This window comes from Piliocolobus tephrosceles, chromosome 15, assembly GCF_002776525.5.
Source record: "Piliocolobus tephrosceles isolate RC106 chromosome 15, ASM277652v3, whole genome shotgun sequence".
In the NCBI taxonomy this organism is placed as follows: domain Eukaryota; kingdom Metazoa; phylum Chordata; class Mammalia; order Primates; family Cercopithecidae; genus Piliocolobus; species Piliocolobus tephrosceles.
The window spans coordinates 96,248,774-96,266,196 of record NC_045448.1 but is presented as its reverse complement, the minus strand read 5'-3'; the positions used below and the strand labels follow the sequence as shown (position 1 = coordinate 96,266,196).

General features: G+C 44.5%; 1 pseudogene; it reads right to left on the bottom strand.

Annotated features, from left to right (window-relative positions):
• Positions 1–10,215: 10,215 nt before the first annotated feature.
• LOC111525061 lies at positions 10,216–10,446 on the bottom strand (annotated as a pseudogene).
• Positions 10,447–17,423: the final 6,977 nt, after the last annotated feature.

Sequence of the window (17,423 nt, the reverse complement as noted above, 5' to 3'; positions counted from 1 at the left end):
AGCTGAGATTACAGGCGCATGTCACCACGCCCGGCTAATTTTTTTGTATTTTTAGTAGAGAGGGGGGTTTCACCATCTTGGCCAGGCTGGTCTTGAACTCCTGACCTCGTGATCCACCCGCCTCGGCCTCCCAAAGTGCTGGGATAACAGGCATAAGCTGCCGCGCCCAGCTGAGCTAGAGTCTTCTAATTTTGTGTACCTGTAATGAGACCTGAACTATTTGGAACTGATCTTCCTGGCAACTTCCCTCAAATTATAGGCAAAAATTAGGACCTAAAAGCCTTAAAAAGACCAAAATGTATGCCAGATACTCTAAAGTTCCTATCTTTCCTCTTAGAAATATCCCTTGGGCCTTGCTTATCAGCTGCGTACTGTACATTTTTACACAGCTCTGACAAACTTCCTGAGTTTCCTATACCAAACAGAAGACCGCAGATTAAAAGTGGGGAGAGGGTAGACTAAAGGCAAGCAAATTAAAGAGACCCTGAATGTCAACTGTTGTTTCCAGCCACTGTGCTGGAAGGCAGTTAAACAACAATAGACTTTCAGTCCTTGAAAAGCTTATGGTTTACCAGGGGCTATAAGAAGTGCATCAGCGGCTGGGCTCGGTGGCTCACGCCTGTAATCCCAGCACTTTGGGAGGCCGAGGTGGACGGATCACAAGGTCAGGAGCTCGAGCCCAGTCTGACCAACATGGTGAAACCTCATCTCTACTAAAAACCCAAAAATTAGCAGGGTGTGGTGGTGCACGCCTGTATTCCCAGCTACTCAGGAGCCTGAGGCAAGAGAATCGCTTGAACCCGGGAGGGTGGAGGTTGTGGTGAGCTGAGATCGAGCCACTGCACTCCAGCCGGGTGACAGAGCTAGACTCTATCTCAACAAAAAGGAAGTGCATCAGAGGCCAGGCACGGTGCCTCACGGCTGTAATCCCAGCACTTTGAGAGGCCTAGGCAGCAGATGGCTTGAGTCCAGGAGTTCAAAACCAGCCTGAGCAACACAACGAAACCCCATCTCTACTAAAAATACAAAAAATTAGCCAAGTGTGGTAGCATGCACCTGTAGTCCCAGCTACTTGGGAGGCTGAGGGTCCTGAGCCCAGGACGTCAAGGCTGCAGTGATCCATGATCATACCACTGCACTCCAGCCTGGGCGACAAAGTGAGACCTTGTCTCTGACAAACAAAACGAAAGCATCAGCATATAATGTGATAAGAATCAATGTTAGAAATATGAATGCGAGGCCGAGCGTGGTAGCTCACGCCTGTAATCCCAGCACTTTGAGAGGCCGAGGCAGGTGGATCACCTGAGATTAGGAGTTCGAGACCAGCCTGACCAACATGGTGAAACCTTGTCTCTACTAAAAATACAAAAATTAGCTGGGCATGTTGGTGGGCGCCTGTAGTCCCAACTACTCGGTAGGCTGAGGCAGGAGAATCGCTTGAACCTGGGAGGCAGAGGTTGCAGTGAGCCACGATTGTGCCAGTGCACTCCAGCCTGGGCAACATGGCGAGACTCCATCTAAAGAAATATATATATGTGTGTGTGTATATATATATAAATACATATATATATATGTATATATATTTATGTATAAATATATGTTTATATATGTATAAATATATGTATATAATGTGTGTGTGTGTGTGTATATATATGTATGAATGGGATACAGCGATTGCTCAGAGAGACTGGGTGATTGTAGGGCATCTGCAAAGATTTCCCAAAGGTGGTGATGGCTGCACTGGGGTTTGAAAGACATGGAAGGAGCTTTCCAGAGGGAGAAAGGGGAAAGGGCAAGGGGGTGAGCAGGCTTTTTAGGCAAAGAGACGCGCCTGTAAGAAGAGCCTGGTATGATCAGAGAATGGTGAAAATTCTCACTGAGTTGAGGTTAAGCTCTGGTGAGAGAGATGAAGTTGGAGACGGGTGGCGAACGTGGACCTGTGCCTAGCACAGCACCAGACACGGCAGAGGCAGTCAGTAAATATCTGCTGATTAATTGTCAGACATTGGGTGGCTTTGGGGACACTGACAACACAGTGTCTTGTCAGCCAGGAATCAGATCCCGGATGGAACACAGTGTCTTGTCGGCCAGGAATCAGATCCCGGATGGTGGGGGATTCATCAAAGCCATTCTACCATATGGAGTCCTGCCAAGCAGTCCAGGCAACAGCCCTTTATCTCACCGTACTATTGCAACCATAAAAAAGGGAACAATACAAGAAAAGATAGGACATAATAGATGATTGACACCAGAGGAATGGGATAGTAATGTGACGGGAACTCAAAGGATAGAAAAAGTGAACACTCTGCAATAGAGTGGTCAAGGAAGTTTTCCCAAAGGGGCAGGACTTGAGCTTGGCTTTGAACAGTAAGGGAAAAAAAGTGAAGGGACAACTCACAGAAGGGGAGAAACTAGCTGCAAACTAGCTATCTGACAAGGGATTAATAACCAAAAGATAGGCTGGGCGCGGTGGCTCACGCCTATATTCCCAGCACTTTGGGAGGCTGAGGCGGGCGGATCATGAGGTCAGGAATTCAAGACCAGCCTGGCCAATATGGTGAAACCCCATCTCTACTAAAAATACAAAAATTACCCAGATGTGGTGGTGCGAGCCTGTAATCTCAGCTACTCGGGAGGCTGAGGCAGGAGAATTGCTTGAACCTGGGAGGCGGAGGTTGCAGTGAGCCGAGAGTATGCCATTGCACTCCAGCCTGGGCGACAGAGTGAGACTCCATCTCAACATAATAATAATAATAATAATAATAAGGGGAAAACTCAGAGCTGGAATTACATGCACTGGGTGTAGTGTGAGCAAAAGATTCACTTCCTGATACATTCTTGTTTCCCATATAGCTACTGAGGTCATCTTTTAGTAATGAATTAAGTGCTTTCTTTTCCAACTCAAAATTTGTCTGCATCTTTACACAAATATCCAGATCTGACACTCTAGGCTTGGGCTAACAGAGTGGGGTGGAGGAGGCTTGGGTTAAGGTGTAAAGTTCCAAGGGCTGAATCGGAATAAATGGTATATTTATCAAAGGAAGAGCAAGGCAAAACCAGCAAGTACAAACCATGGAGGCCTCAACCGAGGTGAGAGGAAAAGTTAGGGAGCCTCAGGAAAGCTCTGAGGAGGGATCCCAATTAAGGGGACAGTAGTCGGGGCATGAGGTTTGTCCAAGAGAGCACTGTGCGATCAGGACTAAAATTGCTGCAAGAGACCCTACGATTGGCTGGCAGCAGCACGTTGTGGAGATGAGCCTGCTCTCTCAGTCTCTTCCTCTTGTCAGAACCCTTTGCCTCACCCAACACACACACACACACATGCACGCACCATGCTACAGAAACCCTTTCTCAGTCTTGCCGTTCTCTCAAATCATGCATTGGTCTTCCCTTCATCTTCAGATTCTTTAAAGAGTAATCAAAGTTCCCACTTCTAGCGTGATGAAGTGCGGAGGTCAACAAATCTTTCCAAAATGTAACTATATAGCTGGACAAACCATTTAGCATTCTGTAATTTTACCAAAGGCACAGCACAAATGGGGATGTGTTTAACAACGAAAGCTCGCTGGGCGCCGTGGCACATGCCTGTAACCCCAGCACTTTGGGAGGCTGAAGCAGGAGGACCACTTGAGTTCAGGAGTTCAAGAACAGCCTGGGCAAAGTAGTGAGATCCCTGTCTCTACAAAAAAAAAAATCAAAAAAGGCTTAGTGGTACACACCTGTGGTCCCAGCTACACGGGAGGCTAAGGCAGGAGAATCATTTGAGCCCAGGAGATTGAGGTTGCAGTGAGCTGTGATCACACCACTGCATTCCAACCTGGGCAACAGAGTGAGGCAGACCCTGTCTCAAAAGAAAAAAAAAAAAAAAAGAATTAAAGTGAGCCTTGGAGAAGGCCAGCCTGTGTCCATGGCATCTTTGCCCAGGCTGCTACCCCCATTTACCCCTGCTGTTGGTAACACACACAGCAGCCCCCAGCAGGGTAGCCTGTGGAAATAAGATCCCCTGGCACCTCGCTGAAGGGGCTGGATGCAAGATTGAGGAAGGTTTTGATTTGCAGCATGGCTATTTAAGGTGGTGATATCAGTGACCATGAGGAAGAAAGGCCGCTGACTCCTAGCCTGAGGCTCTGGGACTTTGGAGCTAACCAAATGGCCTGCAGACTAGTCAGGGATGTAAGAGGGAGCTCCAGGAGGTGGGAGAGCCAAAGGGAGCTTGGTAAACTCTTCACACTACCCAAATGGACTGAAGGCTCCCGGCTGGCAGAGATTAGAGCAAGCCCAAGCCATGTCCATATGCCCAGCGCACACAGCCTGTGTCTGTGCTGGTGCCAGTGTTAGGAAGTAAAAGCCAGAACACCACTGCAAATGGCCCGGGGCGTGCCTCCTCTCCATTGCGCATAGAGCCAGCAGCAGATGGTGGAAACCGTATTGGCTTTAACTGATGTTTGACTGACAAACTATGCAGACAAGAAGTGACCTCTAGGAAGCCAGTGTGAAAAATTAAAGCAAACAAATGCCAACAATAAAACTGAGTAATGATCTGTGTAAGTGCACACTGTGGAGGAGACAGGCGTCCTGCATGGAGTCCAGCCAGGAGACAGCACGGAATGCATGGAGCAGCTATTGGAAGACACTGAAAACTAAATAGTTGCAGGCAGCTTTCCCAAGAAGACCAGAACTTGAAGTAACACCAAATCAGTGGTGAGATAACCATGTTTCCCCTATGGTATCCCCTGACTAACCTGGCAGTGGGCACCAGGGTGTAGATAAAAAGAGCTCCAGAAAATGTCTCTATTTCTGGCTCAAGTAACAGGAAAAGGGTCTCCTAACATTCCAAAGGAATCCAGAAGTTCGTTCCTCCCCATGTTTCTTTTCCCTATTCTCTCATACCTCAACCCACAAGCAGTCCCACAGTGGCACTGGCACCAGCCCCAAGAGGAGCCCCAGGAGCCAAGACACAAGCGGGAACCTTCTCCAGTTGACAGAGCTGTGGTCCCAAAAGGGCAGAAACAGCCCATGTTGCTTCTCTTCCAATTCAGTCCTCCCACTGCTTGGTTTCAGGTGTAGACATGCATGGTAGAGCCAGATAACGAAAGCCTCAGTTTTCTGCTTGGAAGACAAAAGAGAGACGCCTCAGCAAATGAAAGCAACAGGGTAATTGCTGAGAGAGAGTTAATCAGTGAAGCAACCCCATTAAGTTGTTTATGAACCCCAGGGCTCATTCTTGAGCTGCTCCCACATAGATCTGGTCCTGTTCAACACAACAAAGGCTGAGAGCTGAACTGAGAGACCATCACCCACAGACACAACTGGCCACTGGGTGGCGCACAAGTGGGACAGAACTGAATAGTCCTGTGAAGACTTCGGACGCTGAACTGACTTTGGAACCACAGACTGCAGAATGGAGGGGTGGGAATTTGTGGCTTGAACCTAAATCAGGTAGATTGCCTGGCCAAAATGAAAATATCTACAATCGGCCGGGCGCGGTGGCTCAAGCCTGTAATCCCAGCACTTTGGGAGGCCGAGACGGGCGGATCACGAGGTCAGGAGATCGAGACCATCCTGGCTAACACGGTGAAACCCCGTCTCTACTATAAAAAATACAAAAAACTAGCCGGGCGAGGTGGCGGGCGCCTGTAGTCCCAGCTACTTAGGAGGCTGAGGCAGGAGAATGGCGTAAACCCGGAAGGCGGAGCTTGCAGTGAGCTGAGATCCGGCCACTGCACTCCAGCCTGGGCGACAGAGCGAGACTCCGTCTCAAAAAAAAAAAAAAGAAAGAAAGAAAAAATATCTACAATCTCCATAGCATTTAATTTCATTCAGTGATTTTTTAAAGTAAGTTTGCAGTGTTTTACAGCCATCCCCAAAATCTAATTCCAAAATACCTCTATCACCCCGAGAGACTCCATTCACGTTGGCAGTCACATGCAGTCCCAGATTTTCCCTCCGCCAAGCCCGTGGCAATCACTAATCTACTTTTTGTGTCTTTGAGTTTGCCTACTCTGGATATTTCATACAAATGAAATGATACACGATTTTGTGATTGGCTCCTTTCATTTAGAATAATGTTTTCAAGGCTGATTCGTGTTGCAGTATGCATTAGTACTTCATTATGTTTATGCAAAAGTAATGTTCTATTGTATGGCTATACCACATTTTTCTTTGAGACAGAGATCTCACTATGTCACCCAGGCTGGAGTATAGCAGCTCTTCACAGGTCTGATCACAGCTCCTGCATGGATCAAAGAGCGTCACTGCAGCTTCAAACTGCAGCTTCAAACTCTCAGGCTCAAGCGACCCTCCTGCCTCAACCTCCCCAGTAGCTGGGACTACAGACACATGTGTCTGTGCCCAGGAATACCACATTTAAAAAATCCATTTTCAGTAGATGGAAATTTGGACTGTTTCTACGTACTGCCATAAACATTCGTGTATAAGTTTTCTTTTGTCTTCGTTTTTTCTTTTTTGTAGAGATGGGGGTCTCGCTCTGTTGCCCAGGCTGGTCTCAAACTCCTGGAACTCAAGTGATCTTCCCATTGAAAACTCCCAAAGTGCTGGGATTACAGGCATGAGCCACCATGACTGGCCTGTACACAAGTTTTTGTGTAGACATGTTTACATCCAGTTAATGAACACAGATGTCTTTCCATTGATTTAGCTCTTCTTTCTTTCAACAGTGTTGTGTAGTTTCCAGTCTACAAGTTTTACACTTTTGGATTAAATTTATTCATAATTATTTTATTATTTTTGATAATATTATAAATGGAATTGTTTACTTAATTTTATTTGAATTGTTCATTGCTAGTGTGTAAGTAGACAACTTATTTTTTTTAATTGACCTTGTATGGTACAATCTCTTTGAACTCATTTATTATCACTGATAGTTTAGATCTTTTTTTTTTTTTCTTAAGTTTCATTAGGGTTTTCGATATATAAGATCATGTCATCTAGAATAGCGATAGTTTTATTTATTCTATTCCTATTTCAATGCCTTTTGTTTGCATTTCTTGCCTAATTGCCTGGGCTGGAACATCCAGTACAGTGTTGAATAAAAGTGAAGAAAGAAGGCATCGATGTGCCGGGCGCGGTGGCTCAAGCCTGTAATCCCAGCACTTTGGGAGGCCGAGGCGGGCGGATCACGAGGTCAGGAGATCGAGACCATCCTGGCTAACATGGTGAAACCCCGTCTCTACTAAAAAAAATACAAAAAACTAGCCGGGCGAGGTGGCGGGCGCCTGTAGTCCCAGCTACTCCGGAGGCTGAGGCAGGAGAATGGCGTAAACCCGGGAGGCGGAGCTTGCAGTGAGCTGAGATCTGGCCACCGCACTCCAGCCTGGGTGACAGAGCGAGACTCCGTCTCAAAAAAAAAAAAAAAAAAAAAAAAAAGAAGGCATCCTTGTAAGTCAAGTTTTTGTTGTGTTTTGTTTTGCGTTGTGTTGTTTTGACATGGAGTCTCACACTTTGGCCCAGGCGGGAGTGGGGAGGGCAATGGCATTATCTCGGCTCACTGCAACCTCTGCCTCCCGGGTTCAAGCAATTCTCCTGCCTCAGCCTCCTGAGTAGCTGGGATTACAGGCGCCCACCACCATGCCTGGCTTATTTTTTGTATTTTTATTAGAGACAGGGTTTCACTATGTTGGCAGGCTGGTCTCGAACTCCTGATCTCGTGATCCGCCCACCTCGGCTGGGATTACAGGCATGAGCCACCACGCCCGGCTGTAAGTCAGTTTTTATACCCCTTCTTTCATCCCTGATTTTAGTAATTAGAGTCTTTCTTTTTTCTTGGTCAATCTCAAAAAAAAAGTTTATCAATTTAAAAATTTTTTTCAGGCTGGGCGCGGTGGCTCACTCCTGTGATCGCAGCACTTTGGGAGGCGGGGGCGGGCTGATCACAAGGTCAAGAGATCAAGACTATCTTGGCTAACATGGTGAAACCCTGTCTCTACTAAAAACATCCAAAACAAAAAACAAATTAGCCGGGTGTGGTAGCAGGTGCCTGTAGTCCCAGCTACTCAGAGGCTGAGGCAGGAGAATGGTATGAAACCAGGAGGCGGAGCTTGCAGTGAGCCAAGATGGTGCCACTGCACTCCAGCCTAGGTGACAGAGCGATACTCCATCTCAAAAAAAAAAATTTTTTTTTCAAAACACCAACTTTTGCCTTTGTTGATTTTCTCTACTGTTTAAAAATGATTTTTAAAAAATTTAACAGTGATTAAAAAAAGATTTACCAACTTAAACTCTTTTTTTTTTTTTTGAACCAGAGTTTTGCTCTTGTTGTCCAGGCTAGAATGTAATGGCACAATCTCGACTCACTGCAGCCTCCGCCTCCAGAGTTCAACCGATTCTCCTGCCACAGCCTCCTGAGTAGCTGGGATTACAGGCATGCACCACCATGCCCAGCTAATTTTGTATTTTTTGTAGAGACAGGGTTTCTCCATGTTGGTCAGGCTGGTCTTGAACTCCTGACCACAGGTGAACGCCCACCTCAGCCTCCCAAAGTGCTGGGATTACGGGCGTGAGCCACCGCACCCAGCCCAATTTAAACTTTTCTTTTTTTTTTTTTTTTTTTTGAGATGGAGTCTGTCACCCAGGCTGGAGTGCAGTGAGTGGCGTGATCTCGGCTCACTGCAAGCTTGCCTCCCGGGTTCATGCCATTCTCCTGCCTTGGCCTCCCGAATAGCTGGGACCACAGGTGCCTGCCACCACGCCCGGCTAATTTTATTTTTTTTTCTTTTTGTGTTTTTTAGTAAAGTCGGGATTTCACTGTGTTAGGCAGGATGGTCTTGATCTCCTGACCTCATGATCGGCCCACCTCGACCTCCCAAAGTGCTGGGATTACAGGTGTGAGCCACCGCGCCCAGCCCAACTCAACCATTTTTAAGTGTGCAATGCAGTACCCTTATGTTGTTGTGCAATATATCTCCAGGACGTTTTCATCTTTTATTTCTATTTATTTATTTATTTATTATTTTGAGACATGAACTCACTGTCACCTGGGCTGGAATGCGGTGGTCCGATTATAGGTCACTGCAACTTCGAACTCTTGTGCTCAATCAATCCTCCTGCCTCAGCCTCCCAGGTAGCTGGGGACTACAGACGTGCACCACTGAACTGGGTTAATTTTTTTTTTTTTTTTTTTTTTGGAGAGAGAGAGTCTTGCTTTGTTCCCTAAGCTGTTCTTGAACTCCTGGCTTCAAGCAATTCTCCCACCTCGGCCTCCCAAAGTGCTGGAATGACAGGCGTGAGCCACCACTTGGCCCAACTTTTTATCTTTTAAAACTGAACATCTATACCCATGAAACAACTCTCCATTTTCTCCTCCCCCTAGTTTCTAGTGACCACCATTTGATTTGCTGTTTCTGTGAATTTGACTACTTTAGATACCTCATATAAGTGGAAGCATACAGTATTTGAATTTTTGCGACTCTTATTCCACTTAACATGATGTCCTCAAGGTTCTTCCATGTTACATCATGTAACAGAATTCCTTTCATTTTTAAGGCTAATATTCCATTATTTGTATACACCACATTTTGTTTATCCCCTCGTTTGTTGAGAGACATTTAGGCTGCTTCTGCATGTTGGCTATTATGAATAATACTGCTATAAATAAGGGTATGCAAATATCTCTTAAAGACCCTGTTCTCAATTCTTTTGGATATATGTCCAGAAGTGAATATGGCAATTCTATTTTTATTCTTTTGAGAACCCATCAAATTGTTTTTGGTAGTAGCTACACCATTTTGCATTGCACAAAGGCTCCAATTTCTGTACATCGTCTTTAACACTTGTGTTTTCTGCTTTTTTGACAGTAGACATCCTAATGGGTGTAAGATAATATTTCCTTGTGATTTTCATTTGCATTTCTCTAATGATGATTAGGAATGTTGAGCATCTTTTTTGTTTTGTTTTGTTTTTGGTGTTGGTTTTGTTTTGAGACACAATCTCATTCTGTCACTCAGGCTGGAGTACAGTGTTGCGATCCTGGCTCACTGAAACCTCTGCCTCCTGAGTTCAAGCTATTCTCCTGCCTCTGCCTCCCAAGTAGCTGGGATTACAGGTGCCTACCACCAGGCCCGACTAATTTTTTTTTGAAGGTTTCAAATATACTTTATTTCTTCAATAATGCCATATCTTAATGGGTCACAGTGTTTTAACTTGGCATCAATTATGAGCTGTTTTTTAAACAATTCATTATCATACCAGCTGGGATGATTACTGATCTCTCCATTCCTTTGGGGTGACTCTACCAACAGAGGACAGGTTCCATTCTATTCCGATTTGTGTTGCTACATATGTCCATATAGTAATGCAGAAAGTGGCTTCACTAGTTAATACAGCATTACTGTATTTGTCATGAAAATCAGGTGTACTTTTCTGGTGGCTCTGCCTTGCCATTGTTTGCTGAATACTTCAAACTTGCAGATGACTTAGTGCGGTTTTTGACCAAGTGAAACATCATGAAGGTGAAGAAAGAACTGTAGAAATGCAGCTGCTGCTTTGGTGCAAATTCCAATTTTTGTATTTTTAATAAAGACGGGGTTTTGCCACGTTGGCCAGGCTGGTCTTGAGCTCCTGACCTCAAGTGATCCAACGCACCTTGGCCTCCCAAAATGCTGGAATTGCAGGCGTGAGACACCGCACCCAGCCTGAGCATCTTTTCTTGTCTTTTTATACATTTGTGTATCATCTTTAGGAAAATGTCTAGTCAAGCCTTTTGCTCACTTTTGTTTGTTGTTGTTGAGGTCTCTATTGTCTTTCTAGTTTCTATTTCACTAATTTCAGCTTTGACCTAATTTATGTCCTTCCTTCTGCTTGCCTCAGGCACGGTTTGCTCTTTTTTTCCCAGGCTATTGATTTGAGATCATTCTTTTTAAGTCCACTGATATTCAAGGTAATTATTGATAGGTAAGGATTACCACTGTCATTTAAAAAATTGTTTTCCGGGCCGGGCGCAGTAGCTCACACCTGTAATCCCAGCACTTTGGGAGGCCACGGCAGGTGGATCACCTGAGGTTGGGAGTTCAAGACCAGCCTGACCAACATGAAGAAACCCAGTCTCTACTAAAAATACAAAATTAGCCAGGCGTGGTGGCACATGCCTGTAATCCCAGCTACTCAGGAGGCTGAGGTAGGAGAATCACCTGAACCCGGTGGGCGGATGTTGTTGTAAGCCAAGATCACGCCATTGCACTCCAGCCTGGGCAACAAGAGCGAAACTCCATCTCAAAAAAAACAAAAAACAAAAAAAATGTTTTCCGGCTGGGCACAGTGGTTCATGCCTGTAATCCCATCATGCCTGTAATTCCAGCATTTTGGGAGGCTGAGGTGGGCGGATCACTTGAGGCCAGGAGTTCAAGACCAGCCCAGCCAACATGGTGAAATTCTGTCTTTACTAAAAATACAAATATTAGTCCCACGAGGTGGTGCACACCTGTGGTCCCAGCCACCCGGGAGGCTGAGGCATGAGGATTGCTTGAACCCAGGAGGCAGAGGTTGCAGTGAGCCAAGATTGCGCCACTGCACTCCACCAGCCTGGGTGACAGAGTGAGACTGTGTCTCAAAAAAAAACAAAATTGTTTTCTAGTTGTTTTATAGATCCTTTGTTCCTTTCTTCCCCTCTTGCTGTCTTCCTTTATGATTAGATGACTTTCTGTAGTGGTATGCTTTGATTCCTTACTTTTTAGAGGTCATTCTTTTTTAAATATAGTCTTTACAGCTAGCTATACATTTCCTTCTAGGTGTTGCTTTAGCTGTATCCCATAAGTTTTCCTATGTTGTATCTTCATTTTATCCATCTCAAATTTCGCTAATTTTCTAATTTCACTTGTGATTTCTTCTAATTCCCTGTGTACTTTCTAATTTCCCTTGTGATTTCTTTCTTTCCTTTTTTTTTTTTTTGTTGGAGTCTCGCTCTGTCACCCAGATTGGAGTGCAGTGGCGCTATCTCAGCTCACTGCAAGCTCCGCCTCCCGGGTTCATGCCATTCTCCTGCCTCACCCTCGTGAATAGCTGGGATTACAGGCGCCCACTACCACGCCTGGCTAATTTTTTTTTTTTTTTTTTGTATTTTTAGTAGAGACGGGGTTTCACCGTGTTAGCCAAGGATGGTCTCAATCTCCTGACCTCATGATCCGCCAGCCTCAGCCTCCCAAAGTGTTGGGATTACAGGCGTGAGTCGTCACAGCCGGCCTCCCTTGTGATTTCTTATTTGACTCATTGGTTATTTAGAAGTGTGTTTTGCCGGGTGCGGTGGCTCACGCCTGTAATCCCAGCTCTCAGGGGAGGCAGAGGCGGGAGGATAGCTTGAGCCCAGGAGTTCGAGACCTGCCTGGGTAATACAGCGAGACCCCGTTCTCCACAAAAAGGAAAAAAAAAAAAAAAAAAAGACAAGAAGTGTGTTGTTTCATGTCCAAATGTTTGTGAATTTCTCATATTTCTGTTGTTGATTTCTAATTTCATTCCATTCTGGTCAGAACACATACTCTTTATGATTTCAATTCTTTTAAATTTATTGGGGGTTTAGGAGTACAAAGACTTACTGAAAAAAAGAATCATTGAGGTTTGTCTTATGCTCTAGCATATGGTTTATGCTAAAGAGTGTTCCAAGTGCACTTGAGAAGAATGTGTGTTTTGATATTGTTAGGTGGAGTTTTCTATAGATGTCTATTTGGTCTAGCTTGTTTAAACCATTGTTGAAGTCTTGTATTTTCTTGATGATCCCTGTCTAGTGGATCTATCCATTATTGTTTTTAAAAATACATTTGATGGTTGAAAGCAAAAATTAGGCCAGGCGTGGTGGCTCACACCTATAATCCCAGCACTTTCAGAGGCCGAGGCAGGCGGATCACTTGAGGTTGGGAGTTCAAGACCAGCCTGACCAACATGGAGAAACCCCGTCTCTACTAAAAATACAAAAATTAGGCAGGTGTGGTGGCACACGCCTGTAATCCCAGCTACTCGGGAGGCTGAGACAGGAGAAGCACTTGAACCCGGGAGAGGGAGGTTGTGGTGACCCGAGATTGAGCCATTGCATCCAGCCTAGGCAACAAGAGCAAAACTCTGTCTCAAAAAAAAAAAAAAAAAGAAAAGAAAAGAAAGAAAGAAAGCAAAAATTATAACATTAGTGGAGTTTACAATGCATGTAAATGTAATAGAAAACATCTATAATGTAAAGAGGGGAAGGCAAAAATACCTATCCAGCTATAAGATTTCTACATTCCACTTGAAGTGGTAATATGTTCATTCTGTGAAAAATTAAGCATATTGTAATCCCTAGAGTCACCATTTAAAAAACTACTCAAAGAGATATATTCAAAACCAATATATGAGTTAAAACAGAATGCTAAAACTCATTTAAATAATCAAAAAGGAGGCAGAAAGTGGTAAGCAGAAGGATACAAAATGGAACAAAATAAAAAGTAGTAAGATGGAGCTGGGCCCAGTGGCTCACACCTGTAATCCCAAAACTTTGGGAAGCTGAGGTAGGTGAATCATTTGAGGCCAGGAGTTTGAGATCAGCCTGGTCAACACGGTGAAACCCTATCTCTACCAAAAACAGAAAAATTAGCTGGGCGTGGTGGTACACACCTGTAATCCCCACTACTTGGGAGGTTGAGGCACAAGAATTGCTTGAGGCTGGGAGGCAGAGGTTGCTGTGAGTCAAGATTGTGCCACTGCACTCCAGCCTGGGTGACAGAGCAAGACTCTGTGAAGAAGATGAAGGAGAAGGAGAAGGAGGAGGAGGAGGAGAAAGAAGAAGAAGAAGAAGAAGAAGAAGAAGAAGAAGAAGAAGAAGAAGAAGAAGAAGAAGAAAGACATATATCCAAACACATAAAGAATTACATTAAACATAAATCGACTAAACCTAAATCTTAAAAGACAGACATTGTCAGATGGATAAAAGCAGTGCCCAGCCATATGCTATTTACAAGAAACTTCTTTTATTTTTTTTAAGTTTTTTCATTTTTTAAAAAATGTTTTGCATTTATTTATTTATTTATTTATTTATTTATTTATTTATTTATTAGATACAAGGTTTTGCTCTGTTGCCCAGACTGGAGTGCAATGGAATGATCCTAGCTCACTGCAGCTCCCAGCTCCTGGACTCAGGCAATCCTCCTGCCTCAGCTTCCCATGTAGCTAAGACTACCGGCATGTACCGTCATGTCTGACTAGTTTTTTGTTTTGTTTTGTTTTGTTTTGTTTATAGAGACAGGGACTCACCAAGTTGCCCAGGCTAGTCTCAAATTCCTGGCCTCAAGCAATCCTCCCACCTCAGCCTTCCAAAGCACTGGAATTACAAGCATTAGCCACCATACCCAGTCAAAACTTGCTTTAAACATTATATATGTAGGTTAAAAGTAAAGAATAGAGGTTGGGCAGAGTGGCTCACGCCTGTAATCCCAGCACTTTGGGAGGCCAAGGCGGGTGGATGGCTTGAGGTCAGGAGTTTGACACCAGCCTGGCCAACATGGCAAAACCCCATCTCTACCAAAAACACAAAAGTTAGTCAGGTGTAGTGGTGTTGCCTGTAGTCCCAGTTACTCAGAAGGCAGAGGCAGGAGAATCACTTGAATCCAAGAGGTGGAGGTTGCAGTGAGCTGAGATGACGCCACTGCACTCCAGCCCAGGTGACAGAACAAGACTCCATCTCAAAAAAAAATAAAAAAAAGGAAAAGCTATACCATGGAAATATTAATCAAAAGAGCTGGTGTGGCTGTGTTAATATCATACACAGCAAATTCCAGAGCAATGAAAATCATTAGGGACAAAAAAGGATCATACATCATGATAAAATAGTTGTTTCACCAAGGAGACATAACAATCCTAAATATGTTTGTGCCTTACACCACAGCTTCAAAATTCTCAAAGCAAACAGACAAACCCAAAATTACATTTGGAGACTTCAATACTCCTCTCTCAATCATTGGTAGAACTATTAGATAGAAAATCAGCAAAGAGCGTGGTGGCTCACGCCTGTAATTCCAGCACTTTGGGAGGCCGAGGCGGGTGGATCACGAGGTCAGGAGATCGAGACCATCCTGGCTAACACGGTGAAACCCCGTCTCTACTAAAAATACAGAAAATTAGCCGGGCATGGTGGCGGGCGCCTGTAGTCCCAGCTACTCTGGAGGCTGAGGCAGGAGAGTGGCGTGAACCCGGGAGGTGGAGCTTGCAGTGAGCTGAGATTGCACCACTGCACTCCAGTCTGGGTGACAGAGCGAGACTCCGTCTCAAAAAAAAAAAAAAAGAAAAAAAAAAGAAAGAAAGCAGAAAAAAAAAAGAAAAAGAAAATCAGCAAAGAAGAGGAGAATTAAACAGCACCACTAGCCAACTGGATCTAATTGAACTTTGAGGTACACTCTACCCGTAAACAGCAGACTATAAATATTTCAAGTGCATACAGAACCATTCACCAAGATAGACCATATCCTGGGTCATAAAACAAGCCTTAGCAAACTTAAATGAAGTGAAATCATGCCAAGTATGTTCTCTGACCGTAACAAAAGTAGACCAGGAATCAATAAGACAAACGTAATAGGAGAATCCCTGAACACTTATAAATTAAACAACAGACTTCTAAATTAATCCATGTATCAAAGAGAATATCTGAAGAGAAATTAGAAAATATCAATATCCCTTATGAAATTAGATGCCAAAACCCTCAAAAAATTTGCAAATTCAATCAAGTAGCTTATAAAATGTTAATACACATTCAGTCATTAAAAGCTACAATGTCGGGCGCACTGGCTCATGCCTGTAATCCTAGCATTTTGGGAGGCTGAGGCAGGTGGATCACTTGAGGCCAGGAGTTCGAGACCAGCCTGGCCAATATGGTGTGACCCCCCCCATCTCTACTGAAAATACAAAAATTATCTGGGCGTGGTAGCACACGCCTGTAGTCTCAGCTACTCACAAGACTGAGGCTTGAGAATCACTTGAAACCAGTAGGTGGAGGTTGCAGTGAGCCAAGATCATGCCACTGCACTCCAGCCTGAGCGACAGAGCAGGACTCTGTTTCAAAAAACAAAGCAAAACAACAAGAAAAAAATGCTAGGCCGGGCGCGGTGGGCTCAAGCCTGTAATCCCAGCACTTTGGGAGGCCGAGACGGGCGGATCACGAGGTCAGGAGATCGAGACCATCCTGGCTAACACGGTGAAACCCCGTCTCTACTAAAAAAACACAAAAAACTAGCCGGGCAAGGTGGCGGGCGCCTGTAGTCCCAGCTACTCGGGAGGCTGAGGCAGGAGAATGGCGTAAACCCGGGAGTCGGAGCTTGCAGTGAGCTGAGATCCGGCCACTGCACTCCAGCCTGGGTGACAGAGCAAGACTCTGTCTCAAAAAAAAAGAAAAAAATGCTAGTAGGCAAATTCATAAAGACAAAAAGTAGAGTTAGGGTTACCAGGGGCTTGTGGAGTGGGGAATGGGGAGTAATTGTTTAATAGGTGCAGAGTTTCTATTTGAGATGATCAAAAGTTTTGGAAATGGATAGTGATGATGGTTACACACCATTGTGAGCAAACTTATCAAAGGGTTACATACCATATAAGTCCATTCGTATGGTATATAGTGTGGAGAAGTAATCAGTGGTAAGGGGGTGAGTGGAAGGTATAACTATAAAGGAATCATAATATGAATGAGTTTTTAGAATGTTGGAATTGTTATGTATCCTTACTGTGGTAGTGGTTACATGAATCTGGACGTACGTGTCAATTTTTTTCTACAAGAAATTTGTAGAACTGGCCGGGTGTGTTGGTTCACGCCTGTAATTCCAGAATTTTGGGAGGCCAAGGCGGGTGGATCACCTGAGCTCAGGAGTTTGAGACCAGTCTGGCTAACATGGCGAAACTCCGTCTCTGCTAAAAATACAAAAATTAGCCAGGTGTGATGGTGCGTGCCTGTACTCCCAGTTACTCAGGAGGCTGAGGCAGGAGGATCGCTTGAACCTGGGAGGCGCAGGTTGCAGTGAGCTGAGATTGAACCACTGTACTCCAGCCTGGGTGACACAGCGAGACTTCATCTCAAAAAATATATATATATATATACTTGTAGAACTATGCACCCCCTAGATGGGCAACTTTTCTATATGACTATATACTGAAAATACCTATATCCATTCTCTCTATTTCACAAAAAGGTAATCACCACTTTTAGCACCTGTTTCCTTACCACCTGGTTCCTCCTTTTCCATAGGCAGGTGGGTTTTGGTCTGTACCACTTTTTCAAAAGTGAGCTTTTACAGGAGGAGGCAGAGCAGATGTCTGAATAGAACCCTCCAGCAAGCATCGCCCCAATCCTCTGCCCTGCAGGAACACCAAATGGAACAACTATCTGCACAAGAAAGCACCTTCATAAGACATAAAGATCAGATGAGTGATCACAGTACCTGGTTTTTAACATCATATCAAGGAAAGAGGCA